General features: G+C 46.6%; 1 protein-coding gene across 3 annotated transcripts in view; it reads right to left on the bottom strand.

The window, feature by feature from the left end:
- PAPOLA (poly(A) polymerase alpha) overlaps positions 1-22,486 on the bottom strand; it is a 1,157,717-nt gene that overhangs the window by 861,710 nt on the left and 273,521 nt on the right. The window lies entirely within an intron of this gene.

Here is a 22,486-nt window from a genome sequence, read left to right as displayed (position 1 = left end):
AATGAGGATGGGGCAAAGAACTCTAATTCTGAATGGTACATTCTGTCCCGCAACCACTCCAAGCTCCTCCTCCAGACTGGTGCCAGGCAGGGAGCTTTTATACTCATAACTTGCTGTAGTGGCATTTCTGGATATGGACATAGCTTTATTCCAATTTGTCCTGCTTCCAAACAAGGGATGCTCCAGTCTTTCTTCCTCCATGACTGGCGATGTCTGTTTTAGGGCATGCTACTCAACATAGTGCTAGCCTATGCAAAAATATACTGTAGCTTCATTTTATATCATTTTTTTACTTCGAACATTTATATATAAACACATTTTCCAGTCATGCTCTCCATACTATACTCATTTTTATCTGGTCCAGTAATTCCCCCTTAAAACCTTTGTTTCCCATAATTCTGCATGTCGTGCATTGAGCATGTTAAAATCCCAATTTCGCATACATGGGTTTTGACCGACAGCAAACAGCTGCTCAGCCACTTCGTGTGCTCTGCCAGAGCTTAGCCTCTGTGACGCAACACTGCATGCGCTGCAATCCATTTTTAGCGCAGCCCACATTCCTTTTGGCAGAGAGCCTGCTGCTCTCTATGGTGCTTTGAGAAACACTAAACAGAATTTAACATTTACAATTTATTCAGCTAATAGTTATTTACAACTTAGATTTAAATGCTATCTTTATTTAGTGGCCACCATGTCTGTGTGTGATTATATTTTCTCAGTGCTCCAGTGCTTAGAAACAGTTAACAGAAGTCTTGTCTAATTTCAAAGTGTTTGGGAATGAAGAAAGGCGCTAGCTCCTTTCCAACACAAGACTTGCAGGATCGATCGTCGTGGTTACAAGATAAGCACCCATTGCACTTGCGATGGGTGTCCTTCCAAGGGTATTTCCATTACAAGACAGACGGAAATTTAAATGAAGTCCTCTCCATAGCTGCGGTAAAGGGAAGCAGCCAGACCAGCAAGGGAAAGAGGGGGAAAAGGAAATGCATTCTCAGAGAATCAAACCCCAGTGCCCCACTCTCCCTACTGTATAAGCCTGGCGGTCAATAGCATTTAGCGATGCACCAGTCGCGAAAGCAGTAGACTTCTTCGGCATTGAGGTTCATGAAGTAGCCGAAGATGAACATCGAAGACTAGATGACCATCAGTCGTGGGACAAAAGTCATGAATTTGCAATATATCTTTTTAGAGCTCCGCATAAGGCGACCAACTAGTTGGGCAGAAAAAAACAATCTGATGGACCTCGATGCGTGAGGGATTTTGGGTAAACTACATGTCACGTAGTGTTACAGGCACGCCCATGTCGACGTCCCTTTTCGATCCTCGCTTTCTGATTCCCGCTAGATGTCAGACTATATGCACAGCATGTGATTCTAAGCAGATTCACAAGCATCAGAGAAAAGGTTATTTTACTAACCCGTGAATTGGTTGCGACTCTTCCCCAAAAGTAATGGTGTTGGCTTCACCATTTCCTTCAGAGAATAGGTATGCAAGTTCTCCAACTGGGTCTTTCTCCTCCTAACTTGCTGGATGGCCTGTTTAGAAAAATTCTGCCTTAGATTTTACCTACCTAAAATAAGAGTCATTCAAAGTCTAACATTGGGTTTTGCTTTCGCTGGTCTGTTTCATACAGATGCTAAAACATCCTTCGGTTTATACCTACCTTTACATTTCTGGTAGCTTCTTTAAAAAAGTGTATAGGTTTTACTTATCTTGAGGTAGCTGTGTGCCATCCTAAAATAAGTTATAGCTTACCTCTGTCTATGATAAACTATTACATTTGCTTTTCAGGTCAGTGTATTACATCATTAGGTTTTACCTGCCTAGAATAACTGTCATTCTTGAAAAGCTTTCTTTAGGTGTAGCTGAACTTGGTCTACCTGGTGCAATCCTAAATTAGTGTAAAGAATTCTTGCGTATCTTAGAAAGTGTCCCACTGAGCTGAAAAACAACTGTAATTGTGCATTACACCAAAAAGGTATTAATCACCTAGAATAACTTAACCTCAAAGTAGTTCTAGGTATATACTGTTCCTTGAATCTGTGTTCCACTATTCAGAAAAGCATACTGGTAACAGGATTGGTTGATTATGCGATTTCTTTGCTGAGTGTTGCTGCATAACTGACATTGTCCAATACCCTGTGTTAGGGAGATTTCTTAGAAATATGTTAATTCTCTTCTACCTTAGAGACTCCCAGCTCTTTTTCATGGACTTTAGGACTTTTTATCTCTTGACATTTTAATGTGATTTATTCTTTGTCTTTTTGACTTTGGAGTCTGGAACAGATGATTTGGATGAAGTAAGACATGTGGTGAGATGGCACACGATCTTACGTCTAGAGCCGATGTCAGTGAGGCTTCTTGATAAACACTGATGAATGTCCACATGCTGGACACTGGAACTATGCTATGCCCATGTTTGGGTTGTGCAGACGTGAGGAGATGAACAGTTTTGCCACAAGGAATGATCAGGTCCATAGGAGACCATTGGTCGGTTAGAGACATTTGTTACACTTGGACACTTGCTAATGACTGTGGAAATATTAAGAACTGTCTCTTGTGTGCAAGAGAATGAACATGAGAGAAAACTGTTGCCCATGTCCATATAACATGCTACACTTTCTATGCTATGCAATGATTTGCTATGCTTGGTTTCTTTTTGAGTAGACATGCTTGATTGTATACACACGCTTGATAGTGCATTATGAGCACCAGGATATGAGATGAACAAGTTACTTACCAACTGGTACTGTTCTTTCGATTGGATGTTCCTCCAAGTATTCCTCATTTTAGATGTATTCCATCCAGCTTTAGCTGCTTCGGACATTTTTTCTCGCTAAAGGGCGCCATGCGTCAATGTCATTGAGTCGATGGTCCCTCGAAGGCCTCCGTCTAGGGTGACCTCATCGGGTATACAAGTAGCGCGCGCGGCGCCCGTTGGCCTCAGTTCTGTTTTTCCCCCCTCTTGCTCTACTGTGTAGATTGTGCCGGTAGTCCGGTATCAGCCTTGCGAGAGTTGAAGTGGCAATAACCCGGAAAATCTACAGAGGGGTAGGATGGGAGGGCGATGAGGAATACGTTGGAGGAACATCCAATCGAAAAAACGTTACCAGTTGGTAAGTAATTTGTTCTTTGAATGGATTGTGTCCTCCAACGTATTCCTAATCTAAGACTCCCAAAGCAGTATAGAAAACTCTCTGGAGGAGGGAGTAGATTTTTGATACCATTATATGGTGGAATATAGCACTGCATTACCAAAAGCAAGCTCCTTAGACTGGGAAGCATCCAGACACTAGAATTTTGAAAAAGTGTGCAGCGATGACCAAGTTGCTGCTTCACAAATGGATTTTATGGGAACACCTCTTTGAAGGGCTGTCAAAGAGGCAATGCCTCTGGTGGAATGGGCCCTTAAGCCTTCTGGTGGGTCTTTTCCCGCCAATCTGTAGCATTCTGAAATGCAATGCACAATCCAACATGATATAGTTTGTTTTGACACTGATTGGCTACACCGGAAGGAAATTGGGTCAATGAAAAGTTGATTATGCACTCTAAGCTTGGAAAGCCTAGACATGTAAAAGCTTGGAGCTCTTCTCGTGTCCAACCTGTGCAATCTTTCCTCCTCCTTACTAGGATGAGGTGGAGGGTAGGTTGCGGGTAGAACAATTTTCTGATTTAAATGAAAATCGGACACAAGTTTAGGTAAAAATCAGGGTTTAACCCTTAATACCACTCTGTCCCTATGGAACACAGTATAGGGTGGCTCAGAAGACAGTGCCTGCAATTCGTTCACTCTTCTTGCAGATGTTAAAGAAACTAGGAAAGCGGTTTTCAATGTTAGTAATCTTAAGGGACAAGTGTGCAGAGGTTCAAAAGGGGCACACATTAAGAATTTTAGAACCAGATTAAGATCCCAAATTGGCGAGTCCCTTTAAGAATTGTACTATTAAAAGGAATTTTGAAATAGGAGCATTCTTCCGAAGAGTACTTGAAAATGGAAAGCGCTGCAAGATAACCTTTAATGGTCCCAACATTTAGACCTCTATGTGCTAGGGACAACAGGAAGGACACCACTTCCGGAATGGAACATAGAAAAGGATCAACCTTCTTTTCTCTGCACCAGTTGCAAAACTTTTTCCAACAGCATAGAGATTTTGTTGCTGTTCTTCCCGAAAGCAACACCTCCATGACGTCATCTGGAAGGTCCCAATCCTTGTATCTCAGCCTTTCAGATACCAAGCATGAAGGTTGAGTCTCTTGACCTCTGGATGGAGAACCTGGCCCTCCATTTGTTTAGAGAAGGTCCTCTCTCTGAGAAAGACGCAACGGAGGACAGATAGACATGTCTAGAAGGTCCGGGTACCACGTTCTCCTGATCAATCCGGGGCAATTAGTATCATGCGGTTTCCGATCCGTCTCAATCTCCTGATGACCTCAGGAATGACGGGAATCGCAGGGAACGCGTATAATAGTTGGAAGTTCCACTCCACCACGAACGCATCCCCCAGGGCTCCTCTCGGGGGAAATTCCCTTGAGCAATACCTTTCGCACTTCCGGTTGATTCCAGTCGCAAACAGGTCTATTTGAGGGGTCCCCCAAAGGGCGAAGATCTCTTGAAGGACTTCCTGAGCCAGTTACGACTAGTGGGACACCGTGCTCAGAGCATCCGCGTCTTATCCTCCTCCCCGGCTAGATGAACTGCCGTTAAGGAGATTCCTTCTTGAATTGCCCAATACCAGAGCCGCATTGCCTCTCTGCACAGAGGTAGTGACCCTACACCTTGTTTAGATAATGCATGGCCACTGTGTTGTCCATTATCAGGACATTTTTTCCTCTGACAGATGTCAGAAAAGCCTTCAGCACTAGTCGGATTGCTCTCAGCTCTAAAAGGTTGATGTGTAGCTTGGACTGTTGGAGACCAACAACCGCTGATTGTCAAATCGTTGGCATGAGCTCCCCACCCCATGATTGAGGCGTCAGTCACTACTGTAATCTCCGGCCATGGTTGCCAAAACTGTTCTCCTTTTAGGATATTCTCTGTGCAAGTCCACCACAGAAGATCCTGCCGAACCTTGCTCAGAATCTGAAGAAAATCCGTCATTTGACCTGAGAACTGGGACCATCGAGTATTTAGAGCCCATTGAAGGGATCTCATCCTCAGGCGTGCCTCTGGCACTAGGAAGATGCAGGATGCCATGAAGCCGAGCAACCTTAAGAAGTCGTAGGCCTGGAGATTTTGCAAATTTTGGAATTTGGAAACCATCTGAAGAATGTCTGGAGCCCTCAACTTGGGAGGCAAGCTCTTTCCCAAGGATGTGTCCAATACAGCCCCTATGTACTGGAGCTGTTGGGAAGGTGTCATTTGTGACTTCTTGAAATTGAGGGAGAAGCCCAGTCTGTGGAGGAAGTAGCAGGTGACTTTCAGATGATCCAGTGCTTGTTCGGCAGAACGTGCCCTGATCAACCAATCGTCCAGGTAGGGGTAGACGTGAATCCCCCCTCTCCTGAGGTGCGCTGCCACCACTACCATTAACTTGGTGAAGACCCTCAGGGCGGCGGTCAATCCGAATGGCAGGACTCGAAACGGATAGTGTGACTCGCCAACTACGAACCTCAGGTATTTTCTGTGCTTGAGATGAATTGGCACATGAAAATAAGCATCTTGGAGGTCCAATGACACCAACCAATCCTGAAGTTGAAGGGCCTGAAGGATCTGAGAAAGAGTAACCATCTTGAACTTGTCCTACCTGAGGAACTTGTTCAAGTTTCTTAAGTCCAAGATGGGTCTCAGTCCTCCGTCTTTTTGAGAATCAAAAAGTATGGAGACTACCATCCCTAGTTTCTCTCTGCTACAGGTACTGGCTTATTAGCACCTTTCTCCAGCAGGGTTAGAAATTCCTGCTGTAGGAGCGGGTCAGAAAACTTCAAAAGGGTGTCTCCCTGGTGGGTTGCATTGAGGTTGCGTTAGAAAAGGAAGTAATGGCTCGCCATTCTTGCAGTTGCTGTGACAGCCTGCCTCCCACAGGTGTCTTGTGATGCAAGTCTGCAAAGTGGTTTTGTGACAGATGCTGCGTCCGCTGATGGCAAATAGGCTGCAGCTGGCTTTGCACGTTTTCCGCGTCCACCACAAGTGGCCTTTCTCTGGTCCTTTGACTGGCCATTCCTCTCGCCTTTCCATATGAGGAGTAGTAACGATAGGATTGTCCCCTCCAAGATGGTCCTGACGCACGAAAAGGCTGAGGTTGTCTAATAGCAGCTCGTAAAGACTTGGCAGCTGCTTTTGAGGTCTGCAACCTCTCGAGGCTCTCGTCAGCCTTGTTGCTAAAAAGATGAGACCCGTCAAAGGGCATGTTCAGAAGATGGTTTTGCACGTCTGGTGCGAAATCCGACTTCCGTAACCACGCAAATCTGCGCATTACTGTGCTAGTGACCATGGACCTGCTCACACTATCTGCAGTCCAATCCAGACTGAAGGGATTCCTGCATGGCCTCCTTTCCATCTTTAACAATGGCTAGGAATCCTTCCCTTTCATCCCCTTCTGGTATGTGCTCCGCCACCATTGCAATGCACTCCCACAGAGTGTATGAAAATTTTGCCAAGGCACATGTGGAGTTGGCCAATTTTAACACCATACTCCCAGCTGAAAATACCTTGCGTGCCCAACCATCCATCCAGAGGGATAGAAGTGTACGCCACCTTATTTGAAGCTGTGGCTGCCTGGACCACCAGACTCTCGGGAGTAGGGTGTTTGGACAGATAGCCGGGGTCGCTACTGGTATTTTCAAGTAAGGGATTCATTCACCGGAGGAATAGAATCCGGAGTCTCCCAATTTTTGGCCACCCTATTTTGCAAGGCTACATTGAAGGGTAAAATCGGATCTTCGGTGGGACCATGATCCAATATATCGGTCAGATCATCCTGGATGAAGTAAGTTTGTGGTCTAGCCCATCCTAAATATTCGACCACCTTTGTCATTAGTTGACGGTATGAGGGACTGGCATGTTCCCCTGGTTCTGGCCTACCAAAATCTGTTTCAGGCAAAATATCAATACCACTTGCATTATGCAAGGTTTCCACCAGGTCCCTCTTCCTGCTTTCCTCAGAAATCAGGCATTCTGGGACATTTGGGGTGCCATATTCCAGTCCAAAAGGAACATTCTCATCAGACCTCTCCAGTTCTTCAAAAATTGAAGTTAAGGATTTGAAAAATTCTTTCCTTGGAAGACGTTTAAAAATCTTTTCTGGGAGAGGTGGGGGAGGTGTACTAGTGGACCCTGAAGGCACTATAGCCATTGCAGTCTCTTTTGCTGTTATTTTGATAGCTTCTGGTTTAGTTGGAGCCTTTGTTTGAATCTCTGGCTCCAAGGGCTTCGGGGTCGACGTCGACAAAGGCATCGATGGCGCCGATAAAATAGTGGTCGACTGAGCTGGCTTAGAGGGCGTCGAGGCGCTCTTCGAAGACGTACCCTTTGAGGTGTGTCGGGTTTCAGACGGTGTCGGTGACCTCGAACGGTCGACTCGTCTTTCTTCTCGCTCTGCGTCCTGGAGGGTTCCCGATCCTTCCTCCTTCGATCAATCCGGCACGCGAGTGTCGGAACGATAATGCTCGTGGCCGGTTTCCGAGGAAGGCGCGGACCTAGGCTTAGCTTTTTCAAACACCTCCATCATTTTTACCCTGAATGCTTCCCACTCTTCGGAAGAATGTTTTGTGGGGCATTTAATTCTTTTTGGGGATTCGTCCGAGGATCAGATGGAAGGGGAACGGTGGCGCCTTTTTTTGGACTTTTTCATCGAAGACGAAGAGCAATGAGAATCGCTTCGGGACCTAGACCAGTGCATTTCGCGTCAAGGAGATTTCTCCTCACGGGACCTTTTCGGTCGGGTTTACGACCTACCTGCAGTTTTCCCTTCCTGTCTCCCAAGGCTTTCCCCGTCATCGCCCGACACTTCGTACAGGCCTCCATGCCGTGGCCTTCTCCGAGACACCACAGACATTCCCGGTGCGGGTCCGTGATGGACATTTTTGTACCACAGGATTTACACTTTTTGAATCTTGATCGCGGGGTCGACGACGACCCATCCAATATCTTCAGTCACAGAACTACAAGGCGCGCCGAGTCTCTGAAGCAACACGTACTGCAGAAAAACAGAACGGAGGCCAGCAGGTGCTGCGTGCGCTACTTGTAAACCCAATGACGTCACTCGGAGGACTTCGAGGGACCATCGACTCGACATCGATGCACGGCACCCTCCGAAGCAGCTAAAGCTGGATGGAATACATCGAAGATGAGGAATACGATGGAGGACACAATCCATTCTATATATATATTTATATCTATACACACACACAACTTGCTATGCATCATTTAGTGCAATGTTTTTAGGTTAATAGAATGGAATGCACAACATTACTGTCACTATTGCAGTGCTTGCAGTGATCATTAGGATGCTGCCAATGTATGGAATACTAGAGCATGCTTAGTTTCTATGCTATGTACTTGTTTCCAGAGATCTGACACTTGCCAGCAATGTATCATGGTAAATTGCCAAAAATGTGCCTTCTTGCACAAAGAGAATATTACACCATGTTATTGCTTTAGTATGTTAGTATGCCTGAGTATTTAGCTACATTACTTGCTTGTTTCTGATCCATGTTTTGACTGACATCTTTCATATTCCACACAGTCTAGTATTAGTACTCCTAGGAAGGATTATCGCATGATTAAGAATGATTGTTTGTTGGTCTCCATTTATCTATGATAGTTTAGCATTAGCTAATCCATCCACTAATTCATTTATTCATTCATTCATTCAGCAACCATTTAGCATTGGCCATGTTGAAGCACTATAGTTTGTTTTGATTATAGCAGAACCATGTAATTATGTACACGTGGTATTATGTATAGCACATTGTGTTTCTAGGTGCTAGAGAATGTGCTTTGTTTTGTCCATATGAATTAGGCTTTTAGCTGAGCGCAGAGAGAATTGTTTTCGCAGCCGAACACACTGTAAATGTTTTGATAACAAATACAGTTTGGCAGACAATCAGCTATTTGAGTACAGAAGAAACAAACTTGGCTGACTGCAGAGCAATATTTCTGACGAACAAATGTTTTGCTTTCTGAATGAGACTGTCTCGATGTGAGAGAGAAAGAATGTTAGCGATATGCTTGCTGTTCTGTTCTTAGAATAAAGGACATGTCATCATGAACTAGTACAGTATGATTATGCTATACTGGCTGAAATTATGTATGCACGCACGTAGCCATAGTACGCACATAGTATAGAATGCAAGCAGTTTGAAATTAAATGCTTTCTACGCAATTGTAAAATGAAGGTGTCATTGCTCTGAATAAACAGTGGGTTGCTGTTCTGTTCAGTAGGTTCAGCTGGCTAGAGGGGGCTGTCTCACAGCTGGTTGAGAGAGAAAGGAGACTAACAGTTTTAGTCTTGGAGGCTGGCTTTGTGGGGGTAGATCGAGCCAATGCTGGAAGGGTTGGGATTTGCTAAGTGCACTCACGCTCTAAGAGTGCTGCTTGTTAGAGATTAGTGGCCAAGGTTGTGCATAAATAAAGGTGCATTTTGTTTTGAAATCTCAGATTCCTGTGCCTCTGATTCTCTCAGTCTCTTGTTAAATTTTGTTTTCCATAACATTTCTAGTCCAGTGCCTAGTATCCCTTACTCCCTTGGACAGTCCTCCCATAGAAAGAAGTACACCCTAACCCAACCGACTGAGCAGACAGTCACACTCGGAGAGCATCCAGGCATCGCAACTTGAGAGGAAAAAAAACTCAACATTAGCCTAGCACAAGGCACAAAAGGCGGCCATCCGCCCCTGTAAGGGAATAGTTTCTTACCTGTAACTCCATTTCTCCAGCATTGGTATCTTTCATAGATTCACATGCTTTGAATATTCCCCGTCGTCAGGCTGGGAATCCCCGGTACATTATATATACCCTTTCCCGTAGGAAAACTTTTTCGACGCTTATGCGTCCTATCCACCTCGTTTTGTATCATGCGTGCCCGTGCCGTCAGGACGTCATGATATAAATACAGGCCCCGCCCCCGCGCTCCCTCAGATTTCGGCCCCCAAAGTAGTGGGGGAACCGGTTTGCATGATCAGGGGAGGCAGGTGGGCGCATGTGAATCCATGAAAGATACCAATGCTGGAGAAATGGAGTTACAGGTAAGAAACTATTCCCTTCTCCAGCATTGGATCTTTCATGGATTCACATGCTTTGAATAGATTACATAGCAGTACTACCCCCAAGAGGAGGTGTGCATGCAAACCCATATACTTTCTTCGCAAAAGGCCGTTCCCTAAGATCATGTATACATCAGTAATAGTTTACATAGGAAAAAAAACGGACCACATACAGTCATAAATTCCACAGGATGCAACCCCGCAGCCGGGGCTTACCTTACTGGAATAGGTGTCGAAGCACCGCCTGTCCCATCCGGGTGTCTTCGGCATGTTGCTGCGACAGGCAGTAATGGCGGGTAAAGGTGTGTGTAGTCGCCCAGGTAGCCGCCATGCAGATGTCCCCTAGAGGGACTCCGGCCCACAGTGCCGTCGACGATGCCGCTGCTCTAGTTGAATGAGCTCTTGGCCGTCGTAGAAGAGGCTTCCCTGCCCTGGAATGGCAGTACGAGATGGTAGATGACACCCATCTTGATAGTCCTTGCTTTGAAATGGCTTTTCCTCTAGCACCCAACCCATAGGCCACAAACAGCTGTCTCGTTTCTCTGAACGGTTGCGTACGATGAAGATAAAACTTGAGAGCCCTTTTTACATCCAATGTGTGTAGCATGCGCTCCGCTCCCGAGCATGGCTCCGGAAAAAACGTAGGCAACACGATAGAAGAGTGTTTATGAAACACCGAAGGAGCTTTTGGTATGAACTGTGGGTTAGTGGCTAGGACTACCTTGGTCTTGAAAAATCGTAAGTATGGTGGGTCCACCATTAGAGCCTGAACTTCTGAAATACGTCGGGCTGAAGTGATGGCCACCAGGAAGGCCAATTTCCACGACAGAAACTTTAGAGACGATGATGACATTGGCTCAAACGGAGGTTTCATAAGAGACGTTAAGATCAGATTGAGGCTCCACTCCGGTGGAAATTTCTTCTCTGGAGGGAAACTCCGAAAGAGGCCTTTAAGGAAGTGCTTAATCAGGCGGTCGCTGAACAATGGTGCCGAGTGCCGTCGACGAGTAAACCTGGAAATGGCTGCTAGGTGTACTTTTATTGACGACACCGACAGGCCCATTTGAGCTAATAACAGCAAGTATGGAAGGAGCTGTTCCGGCCTAATCGATTGCGGGGCCAAACCTGGTTGATCCTCACACCATTGACAGAACCTTTTCCATTTGTACGCGTATGAGGCGTTTGTGGAAGGTGCTCTTGCCGCTTGCAGGATACGTCGACAGTCCTCCGGAATCGTTAGCCGACCAAATTCGGCGAAGTCAGGAGCCAGGCCGTCAACTTGAGGCTGTCCGGGTCGTGATGCCAAACGACACCCTCCTGTCGAGACAGAAGGTCGGGGGTCTTCCGGAATCTCATCGGTTCCGCCGCCGCTAAGTGTAGTAGGTCTGAAAACCACACCTGTCTGGCCCAGTATGGGGCCACCAGAATTACCCGACATGGGTACCTGAGGATCCATTGCAACGTCCTCCGGACAAGGGGAAAAGGAGGGAATGCGTACAGGAATTTGTTCGTCCATGGGAATGAGAACGCATCCCCCAGTGAGCCCTGCTGAGGCCATCTGCTTGCGTACTGATGGCATTTCTTGTTGTTCTTCGTTGCAAACAGGTCTATGGAAGGGTGTCCCCATTCCTTGAATACTTGTTGAAGTTGTTGGTCGTTCAGCACCCATTCGTGAACTTCGTTCATTTCTCTGCTGAGGGCATCGGCTTCCACGTTTTTCACTCCTGGTAGGTGAAAAGCTAAGATTTGCATGTTGTGTTGCAGGGCCCAATGCCAGATTTTCTGTGCCTCCGTCGATAGGGACCTGGAACGTGTCCCTCCTTGTTTCCTCAAGTAGAACATCGTAGTGGTGTTGTCCGTCATGACACGCACCACCGAGTCCCTCAGGTGCGGAAGAAAAGACTTCAGAGCCCATCGCACTGCTCTCAGTTCTAGCAGGTTGATATGCAGGGAGGACTCCTGTAAAGACCACTGGCCTTGTACCTGTAACATATCCAGATGAGCTCCCCATCCGCTCAGCGATGCATCCGTCACCACCGTCTTTTGGAACTCTGGTTCCAGTAGAGGCATCCCTTTCGTTAGATGAGTAGACACTTTCCACCAGCCGAGTGCTTGAACTAGTTGTTCGTCGACGACCAGTCTGTCGGACCAGCGACCTCTGCTCTGCGCCCAACGGTCCGCTAGAAATTCCTGGCAAGGCCTCATAAACAGACGGCAGTTGTTTATTAACGGAATGCAGGACGACATGGTCCCTAGCAGGGACATGTACTTGCGCACAGCGACCTTGGTACCGCATCTCCATTCCGACGCCTTGTTTTGAAGTTTCTGAATTCTTTCGCTGGATGGTTTCACCAGGCTTGTGTGTGTATGAAACTCCGCTCCTAGAAAAACCAAGGTCCTCGAAGGCTCTACTGAGGACTTGTTGAAGTTTATTGCGAAGCCCAGTTCCTGTAAGATGGACATTGTGGCTCGTAGACTGTTTCGTGTTTGTTCCTTGGATGACCCTCTGACTAGCCAGTCGTCTAGATATGGATAGACATGATGACCATCCTTCCTTAAATGGGCCGCTATAGGGGCCAAGCACTTGGTGAACGTCCTGGGGGAGGACTTGAGCCCGAACGGGAGGACCTTGAACTGAAAATGCTTTCTCCCGACGACGAATCTTAAATATCTCCTGTGTCGTGGGCGTATTGGGATGTGAAAATAAGCATCCTGAAGGTCTAGTGATGATAGATAGTCCATGGGTTGCACCGATCTGATAACCTCTTGGAGTTTTAGCATTTTGAATTTTTGGCTCTTTAGCCACTTGTTGAGTACCCTCAGGTCGAGAATGGGCCTCCATTTGCCGTTTGGCTTTTTGACAACAAAGAACCTGGAATAAACTCCTTGGCCTTCCTGTGCCACAGGAACTCTCTCTACCGCCCCTTTTCGCAACATAAGCGCCGCCTCTTGTCGTAGGATTTGGAGGTGGGGCTGTGTCGAGAATAAAGGAGGAAGACGCGGAGGCTTGTCTTTGAATTGTAGCGCATGACCCATGCGAATCGTGTCTAGGACCCATCGATCTTTGGTGATGCATTTCCATCGGTCGAAGTGATGAGAGACTCGACCCCCCAGGACGTTCCGAAGGCCATCATTGGTTGCTGGTTTGCTTGTTCTTCGTTGACGACGGACCTGAGCCTCGCCGCCTGGAGGCTTGATAGTCCCTGCTTCCACGTGCCGACTGGGACGCTCGTCTGAACCCTTGTGAAGAGTACGAGGGCCTGTTAAATCCACGGTCCCTCGAGGCACCAAAGCGGGAGTTTCCAGAAGCACCTCTGAAGGGGCGAAAAGAGCGAAAATTTCTACCCGTTTGAAGGGCGCCGAGGGACCTAGCAGTATCCGTGTCTTCTTTCATCCCTTTCAGCGCTTCATCAACCTTTTCGCCAAACAGGTGCTCCCCTTCGCATGGCATGTCCAGGACTTTGTACTGTACTTCAGGACGGAAAGTAGTACATTTGAGCCACGCTTGTCGACGAAGCACTACTCCATGGTTGATTTGTTTGAAACCAGACTCTGCTAGGTCAACTGCGATATTAATAGCGTGGTTCGAGGCCTCTTCGCCGTCCCGCACCAGTAACATAGCTGCTTTCCTGTGTTCGTCTGGCAGGTGTTCTAGGATAGGGGCTAATTTGTGCCACATTTCCCTATCATATCGTGACACGATCGCTAAGGAATTGGCTGCTCTTACTGTCGTCGCTCCGACCGAGAGCACCTTCTTTCCAAATGCGTCCTGCCTCCTAGCCTCGCTTTCCGGTGGCGTTGAACATTTTTGCTGGACCCTGGCCTTCCTAGCCGCTGCCGCCGACACCACCGAGTCAGACAGAGGCTGTGATGTTAGACATTTTGGAGTGGACTCCGGAGCTTTAAACTTTTTCTCGATCCGTCCCTTTATGGCTGGTTCCGAGAACGGATGGCGCATCGTCTTGAGACCTTCTTGCCACACGTGGTCAAGGATTGGGATGGCAAATACAGATTTTCTCCTTTGACCCATATGGTCAAAAAGGAAACAGTCTTTCCTCTGCTCCTCAGGAATCAAGCCGAATTCGGAACACGCTTTCCCCATCATTGCATGGAAGGCTCCCACATCATCAGGGGGAGATGGCTGTGTCTGGCTCCTCGTAGACTCCAATTCTACATCCGAATTCCATGTCGGGTCCCTCGACGGCGACAGGGAGATGTCTGACCCCGAGTCATCACGTATAGAGTCGGACTCCGACAACTCACCCTCCTCCTGAGCTCGAGGACGATCTTTCACCGCCTGGGGAGCCGATGGGTGTTTCGTCGACGAGCGAGCCGTACAAGTTTGCTCGTCGACGGAAGGTACAGACAAAAGTGACGACGACGTCCCAGGTTGAGGGAACTGCGTATCCAGCCGCTGTAGTAGCTTCTGAAGAGTATTAAGCACATCCAGAGACAAAACCGTCTGGGGGGTCAGTAACGTGGATGATATAGGTACCATACCCCCGCTCGCACTCGTCTCCGTCGTCGTCGACGTGGAAGGCCGTAAGCCTAAATCCGATGGCTGCAGAACCATGTCACCTTCCCCTTCCGCCGAGCAGGCCGTGTCTGGCTGCAGTAAGACCTCAGGGGGGGATCGGGTCATAGACCTCAGGCAGCCAAGCCATAGACTGAGTCTCCGTCGACGAAGGAATCCCAACCGCTGCTGCTTGAACGGTAATAGGCCTCGTCAATGACACCGTGGTCGACGAGCAAGTCGTCGTCGTCGTCGAGCCCTTAGACTTCGTCGTCGATTTCGATGCCGACTTCCCGGCTGAAGCTTCCCGACTCACGGAAGACCTGGGACGGTCCCCTGAGGAGGATTTAGACAGCGCTAGCCTCTCCGTCTTAGATGATGAGGAGGAGGAGGGCTTTTTATGTGATGAGGAGGATCCAGCATGTTTCCCCTTATGCTTGTCCTCAGCGCGAATTTCTGCTGGCCGCACCTTCTTCGATGGAGGCTCCGACTTGCTCCTGGAGGCCGTGGAGCCAACTTCCGAAGCCGGGTAGGCACCCGCTCCGTCATTAAGCCAGTCGACCAGCCTTCTTTTACGGTCCTTAAGGGTTTTTTGGGAGAAACCCTGGCATATCTCACATGTATCCGCCGTGTGGTGCGGGTGGAGACAGTAGATACAGTCCATGTGGCCGTCTCCTTCATAAACCTTTTTGAGGCCACAGGTTGCACATGGGCGAAATAACGCCTTTCCAGACATAATTCTCCAGAATTTGAACTTCGCTTACGCGAAACAGACAAAAAAAAACAATAAAAAACAACCTAGTTTTCACTAGTAGTAAACACGAGGATCCCACTACTTTGAAAGACGGTTGAAATCTGAGGGAGCGCGGGGGCGGGGCCTGTATTTATATCATGACGTCCTGACGGCACGCATGATACAAAACGAGGTGGATAGGACGCATAAGCGTCGAAAAAGTTTTCCTACGGGAAAGGGTATATATAATGTACCGTGGATTCCCAGCCTGACGACGGGGAATATTCAAAGCATGTGAATCCATGAAAGATCCAATGCTGGAGAAACTCAATACCCAGACCAACTCCTATCACCTTACACCGTACCCCCCAACAACTGCAGTCCTCGATACTTCAACGAAATCTCCAGACAGGCAAAGAATTCCCTGAACAGCAGAAAAAAATACGCGAGGACCCAAGAAGAGAACCGGATGATAACAATCCCCTTACTCCATATATCACAAGAACAGAAGGGCACTACCGATATCCACATCACATCAAACCACAGCAGATGAAGCAGTAGAAGTCAACAACCCAACTATCAATCTAACAGACTGATTCAATGACGAAGCAGTCGCCACGGAACCTCAACCAACTGGCGTCAACACAGAAGCACCCCAATTGAACACCCACAAATCAAAACGGGGATCAACAAATAAACCGAACAAAAAGATACACTGTAAACTAATCAATGGAAGGACAATGTCCAAACATGCCACTGAAATCTACGACCTATGTGACGGAGGTATCAACATCCTATTCATAACTGAAATATGACTAAATGCCACAAGATCACTCAACTGCCTGCCTGATAACTTCAAGTGCCTCCAAGAAAACAGGAAAACCAAAAGAGGTGGTGGCCTGGCAATAATCCACTAGGAACACCTGGAAATAAAACTGGAAGAACCATTAAACATTGATAACTGCGAATCTCGAATCCTTCGGCTATAAACGAACCCCAGAACAAACCTGAAATTCATACAGATATATACAGACCAATTTACAATGCGACCTTCATAGACGCCTTTACAGAAACAATCACCAACCTAGCCATCGAGCACAGCCACCCAATTCTCCTCTGTGACTTCGACATCTGGTTCGATGAAGAAACCACAACCACACAAAAATCTCTAGCCAGCCAATTAGCAACAATAAAATTCCATCAACTAGTCAAAGGAGCAACCCACACCCCAGTACATACACTAGACAGTCTTCGCCAGCAAAAAACTCATTACCACGGCTCAACTAATTCAGAGCCTCTGGAGCAGCCACCTCATTCCCTTACTAATCACACTGGCCAGACCAATAATCAAGCAACAAGACAACCCACCGATCATCATGAAAAGAAACTGGAGAAACATCAAAAACTGTAATTTAACTGAACTACTGGAAATCAGCAAATCACAAGCAACAACTATGGACGAAGCGGACCTGGACCAAAAAAATAAAAAAATAAAAACAGAAATTCTTCACAACTGATCACAACAACAATAGACAAGTTCGCCAAAGAAAAACCTTTTACCCCACCACGCAAAAGAGCAATGGCAAAATGGTTTACCCCACTACGCAGTGCCATGAAAAGGAAAAACTGACAACTTGAACTACAATGGAGGATCAAAAACTACTGCGAAAAGAAATTCAAATTCCAACATACCCACTAATACAAAAAGGAAATGCAATAAGGAAATACAACAGAATCTTCAAAGCACCAAACACCCCAAATTAAATCTTTAAAATCATAAACCAAATAATAAAACCACCTGGCTACAACACCAATACCATCGAAGAAACTATGCAATGACCTTGCAGACCATTTCAAAAACAATCATGACAATTCAAAGACCATACAAAGCAGACCATGCAACTGCAATATGCAACCAACTCACCCCGAGGAATGACCGAACAAACGCTGAAGCTTCCCCCAAATATCAGAAGACATTAGTCGGTCAAACTGGTAAACAAAAGCAACAAACAGGTTCCCCCACGGATCCCTGCCCCCCAGACATTCAAAACAATCCTCTCACAAGGAAGACCCATGGACTACTACAGAAATGTCTTCAATCAATCTCAACAAGGAAAGTGCCAGAATCCTTCAAATTGGCATACATCAAGCTGCTCCTCAAGGATACAGCAGGAAATGTGGAGGACCTCTCCAATTACAGACCTCTCTCCAACATCCCATACCCAGCTAAACTGCTGGAAACGTACATATATAGAACAACCCAAGAATTCACAGAAGTGCACCGCCTATTGGACCAGTCACAAGTAGGCTTTTGACCAATAAGAGGAACGGAAACAGCACTTCTCTCAAACTGGGATGCTCTAAAGGCAAACGCAAACTCAGACAATAGTACCGCTTTGATACTTCTAGACCCCTCTTCTGCATTCGACACAGTTAACCACTATATCCTCATCATGGGATTGGAAGAAATTGGAAGCACTTACTGCACCCAACTAAGGATCAAATCGTTCCTAACAAACAGAACAGAAACCATGTGGATCAAACCTTTCAAATCCAACCCAAGAGAATCCTCATGCCGAGTACCACAAGGATCATCCTTCTCCCCATTATTATTCAACATCTACCTGTCTCAACTAATCAAGATCATTAAAGCACATGGCCTCACATTTTACAACTACGCTGACGACACACAAATAGTCTACAAAATACAAGACACAAGAAGAAAACACAACATTAGAGAGCTGCCTTCATGAAATCTACAACTGGATAAACTCGAACTACCTCAAACTAAACCCAGGCTAAACAGAAATAATGATCATCACAAAAACCAAGGAGACAACCACTACATCTCCTCAACAACATAACTTGGTACAACCTCAGCCCCATCGTCGATTGTAAAAACCTGGGAGTCCAGATGGACAACAAACTTACTCTAGAGCCACAAGTAAACGCTCGAATCAAGAAATGCTTCTTTCTCCTGCGAGCAGTAAATGGGATCCTACCATTCCTGTCATTCGCCAACAAAACACTCACCGTCATCTGTCTTGTCATGTCCAAAGTAGCTTATAGCCTATATCTGGGCATGCCAGAAAGACTTCTAAAAAAACTCCAACGCATACAAAATTCAGCAGCCAGATGGCTCCTCAAACTACCTCAAAGAGAACACATCACACCTGTGCTGAACACGCCACACTGGCTACCAATAAAACAACAAATCAAGTTCAAATCAATGTGCATAAAGCACAGAGCAATCTACGGCCAAGGCAGAGTTCCTAAGAGAAAAATAAACTTACAACGCTCAACAAGGCCACTCGGATACAGCAGCGACATTTGTTTGGAACCAAAACCGAACAAAAGAAAGTTCAGGAGGATCTTCTTTCTCTCACCTCGCCCCAAAAACCTGGAATAAGCTACCAAAGAACATACATAACACAAGTGATAACCTCCTATTCAGAAAACTCCTCAAATCTCAGCTCTTCACCACATAACTAGCAAGAGTACCTATGGGGGCACATACACAGCTGAAACAATGCTGAGAGAGGAAACCAATCGTCCTTATCTCCTTAAGCTACCGCCCATCAACTGAAGTAAGGGAAGAACAATTTACGGCTTAACAACTTTCAATTAGAAAGATAGATAAGCCAGAATCATACCAGAGAACGATCACGCACAAATTGGGACAGAAGGGTAAGAGTGATGTGACAATAACACTTTGGCCTACAAAGTAAACAGGCTGCAATGGATCACCTACAGGAAATCAATAGGAAGGAAGCGGGTGATTTTAAGAATACAGCACCATTACCAGAGTGGGGGACAATGCACGCCTCAACCTGGTAGACAAAGGTCGGAAATGACACAGCTGGGAACTTGCCAAGCCATCACTCCTAACAATTAGACAGAAAAGAAAAAAAGGAATATGCCTACTCCATAGGACAGCCGGATACACACAACAAGAATTATAAGGACCAAAACATAACCCATGAATCCAAAAGCTCAAATTTCAGCATACTTAACTCACAAAAATCTACACAACCACCCTCTCATACGCCAAACCGCACGCACTTAACCGCACTGCAACAGCAAACAGATAACTCGAACCAACAGCACACGAGGACTCAGATATTCAAACACCTGGCCCCCCCATCCCACCTTCCTGTTTGCAGATCTGCCAGAGCTTCTGGGGACCAATTCCGTTGGTGACAGTACACAGTACAAATACCTTTAACATTAACTTCCTGCACCCAGAGGGAACTTCATTCACAAGGACATTTATAGATCACTAGTTATGCTTTGCAGATTGAGGTTGCAGAAAGGAAAGGTTAAAGGAAGGAAACAAAGGTTAAACAAGTTTCCCAATATGTATGAGGACAACTAAATCTTCCAATGAAATCTAGAGAAGACTTTCCCAGCAATAACAGTCTAAAACAAGTTACCACCTATGAGGGACAGAAATATCAAAGTCAGTGTACTAGAAGAGTCTACAGGGAGCCAGGACAGCCACAGTCAATTGGAGCACAGTCTATGTAGCTAAGGCTTTTGGATAATAAAATGTTTTGCACACAGTTTTGTATATATCACTTGCAAGGTCACTAGCTGTTAAGCCTGTGAAAAACAGAGTTGGAATCAACTCTAAGGTAAGCCACTGCAAGTCTCAACTGAGAAAAGCACAGCTCAAAAAGACACTGAGGTAAGTACCCCAAGTCTAATCAGTACCTCTGGTTTGAAGAAGAGTGGTCCAGCTGGATTCTGTCTTGTTGGAGCAGTGCAGACCCTGGGTTCCTAAGCCTCAGTCGTGGGGACAAGAGGGAGGAAGTCTGGAGGGCTCCTGTGGGGGCAAGTTGGAGGTCGTCTGCAGGTACAAGCTCTTTTGGGATCAGCAGCACTTCACGGTTTCAGCCCTCTGTAAACAGCACCACCGTGGATCTCAGATTCCGGTTGGGCTTCCTCAACTCCTTGGGTCCTGCACTCTGGTGAGGGGACCAACTCTGGCCATCCTGCTTCTGGAGGGCCCTTAGGAGACTCCTGTAGCTTCTGGCCGGTTTGCAGATGTTGCATTCTATTATGGATTAATCGCCCCCTGGCACTCTGTTCTTGCAGCAGCGAACCAGCCAATCAGGGAAGATGGTCCAGTGGAGTTATCCTCTGGATTAGTTGGTCCCAGTAACCCAAGGGACGAAGTCGTCCCTTTTGGAGCTTCTCTTGTCAATCAGAAAAAGGAGTTTCAGCACAGCAGCAGGGCTTCACCGGGCAATTCAAAGGTCCAGGAGGATGCAATAAGCTTCTTTGACGGTTTCGTTGGGTGTTTATCCCAGTGTTCAACTCTGCCTTTAGTCCCAAAAACCCTTGCCTTTTAAGCCAGTTTCTACCATTCATTTACAGCCTAGGCTGTCAATCACACAGAAGGGGGCCTGTCCTGAAAGTACAGCCAGCCAATCAGGACTGGTTGCATTCAGGCATTCCTAGAGACACAGAACAGGGGCGTTTCGGGAACCTCCCTCACATCCTGCCTTTCCAGACACCGGAGCCAGGAGGTGGGTTTCAGGGCTGAAGCCCACCAAAGGCAAAACAAACAAAGGGCTCAACTCTGCCTTGATGCAGAATAAGACCCAAGAAAGTCCTCACAAACAGAAAATGGCAAAAAAAGAAGCAGCCGTTTTGACAAAATGGTCCCCCATGGGTGCTATACTGCAGCTGAGGATTCCGCCTGCGGTAGAAAAGCACAATGCTAGGACAATTAAATCACTGCCACTAGGCATTTAAAGTAGTGAGGGCAACATAAAAAATGTTACATGAGCAGGTAGGATAAGCGACTACGAGGTAACCCTGCCAGCACTCCACATAAAATGGTGTGTGCTGGACCCACAAAGAGAAAAGGTAAATAAGTCAATTTCACTTCACTATTCTTGGGAACATTAGTCTAGCCAAGAAAAGGTATTTAAACCTCATGAGAAATCTAAAGGATTTATCTGTGACACGCTACTGAAGTTGCTGTGTGTCACCATAAAAATGTAGAAGCCTTTGGAGCTTTTCAGACTCCAAAAACAGTGGAAACACAATCCAAATCAGGTCAAAACACATAAGAGCGAGAAAGAGGCCCCACTCACTCCAGGGTTAAAATGAACAAGTCCTAAAGACCATCAAAAGAGTTGCGGGCCTCTACGGTTGAAGGGAATTAGCACTGAAATGAGAATTCTCCCCAACACTGCCACTTTAGCTGCTTTGCATCAGTTCGGTATTCAAAAGCATTCATTTTGGGTTCACTGCCTCCAGGTTTTCTGCCTTCTCTGCTGCACTCTGCCCGGCAAACTGCTTCTTTCAGTTTCCAGTGGACCACGCCAGTCGGCAATGGAGCTTCCCTTGCTCCCAAGGACACTCCAGCACTCGCCTGCCTATGTACTCCACTTCACAATCAGGAAAGCTTTAATACTTAACGCTTGCCACTGTGCAACCTCTACATTCACAGTCCTCAGGGGAAAGCTTTCACAAAACACTTCCTGCTGCGCAACCTCTGCATACAGGGTTTTTGAAGGTAGAGTCCGTTTCAGAGCCGGCATTTGATCTGCAAATCACGGCAGCTCCAGCATCTCTAGTTTCCTTCAGCTTCAAATGCAACGTGGAGTCACAGCAATCACTCCACCTCCTGCTACTGCTCTCTATAGCCTGCACCGAGTGGATCTTTCAGAAATCCTAGGCTCCTCAAGTATGGGCCATTGGTACTAGACCGCAACTTGCAAGCCTGTGCGTCCGCATTCCTCTTTTTTGTCCCAGTTTGGGCACTGTGGGACTTCAATTCTCCTGTTGATCACAGAAGCTTTCACCCACATAGATATAGGTGTCTTTGAGAGGGGTCTGGCTCCCAAGAAATTAATTATGCCAGTTCATCACCATCAAACCAATTAACTTAAGTCCCCCTCCGACAACAAGCCATTACATATTCTGGCTTCAGTTAACTTTCTTCCTCTGGGGAAGACAAATATTGCATCTCTCCCAACAGAGTCCCCTTGTTCCCCTGGCGCACTTCTCCCAGGTGATCCTCC

Source organism: Ambystoma mexicanum, chromosome 14 (genome assembly GCF_040938575.1).
Source record: "Ambystoma mexicanum isolate Mex_15411 chromosome 14, UKY_AmexF1_1, whole genome shotgun sequence".
NCBI classification, from domain to species: domain Eukaryota; kingdom Metazoa; phylum Chordata; class Amphibia; order Caudata; family Ambystomatidae; genus Ambystoma; species Ambystoma mexicanum.
Note: the sequence above shows the minus strand (reverse complement) of the source record. Positions and strands in the feature narration are given on the sequence as shown.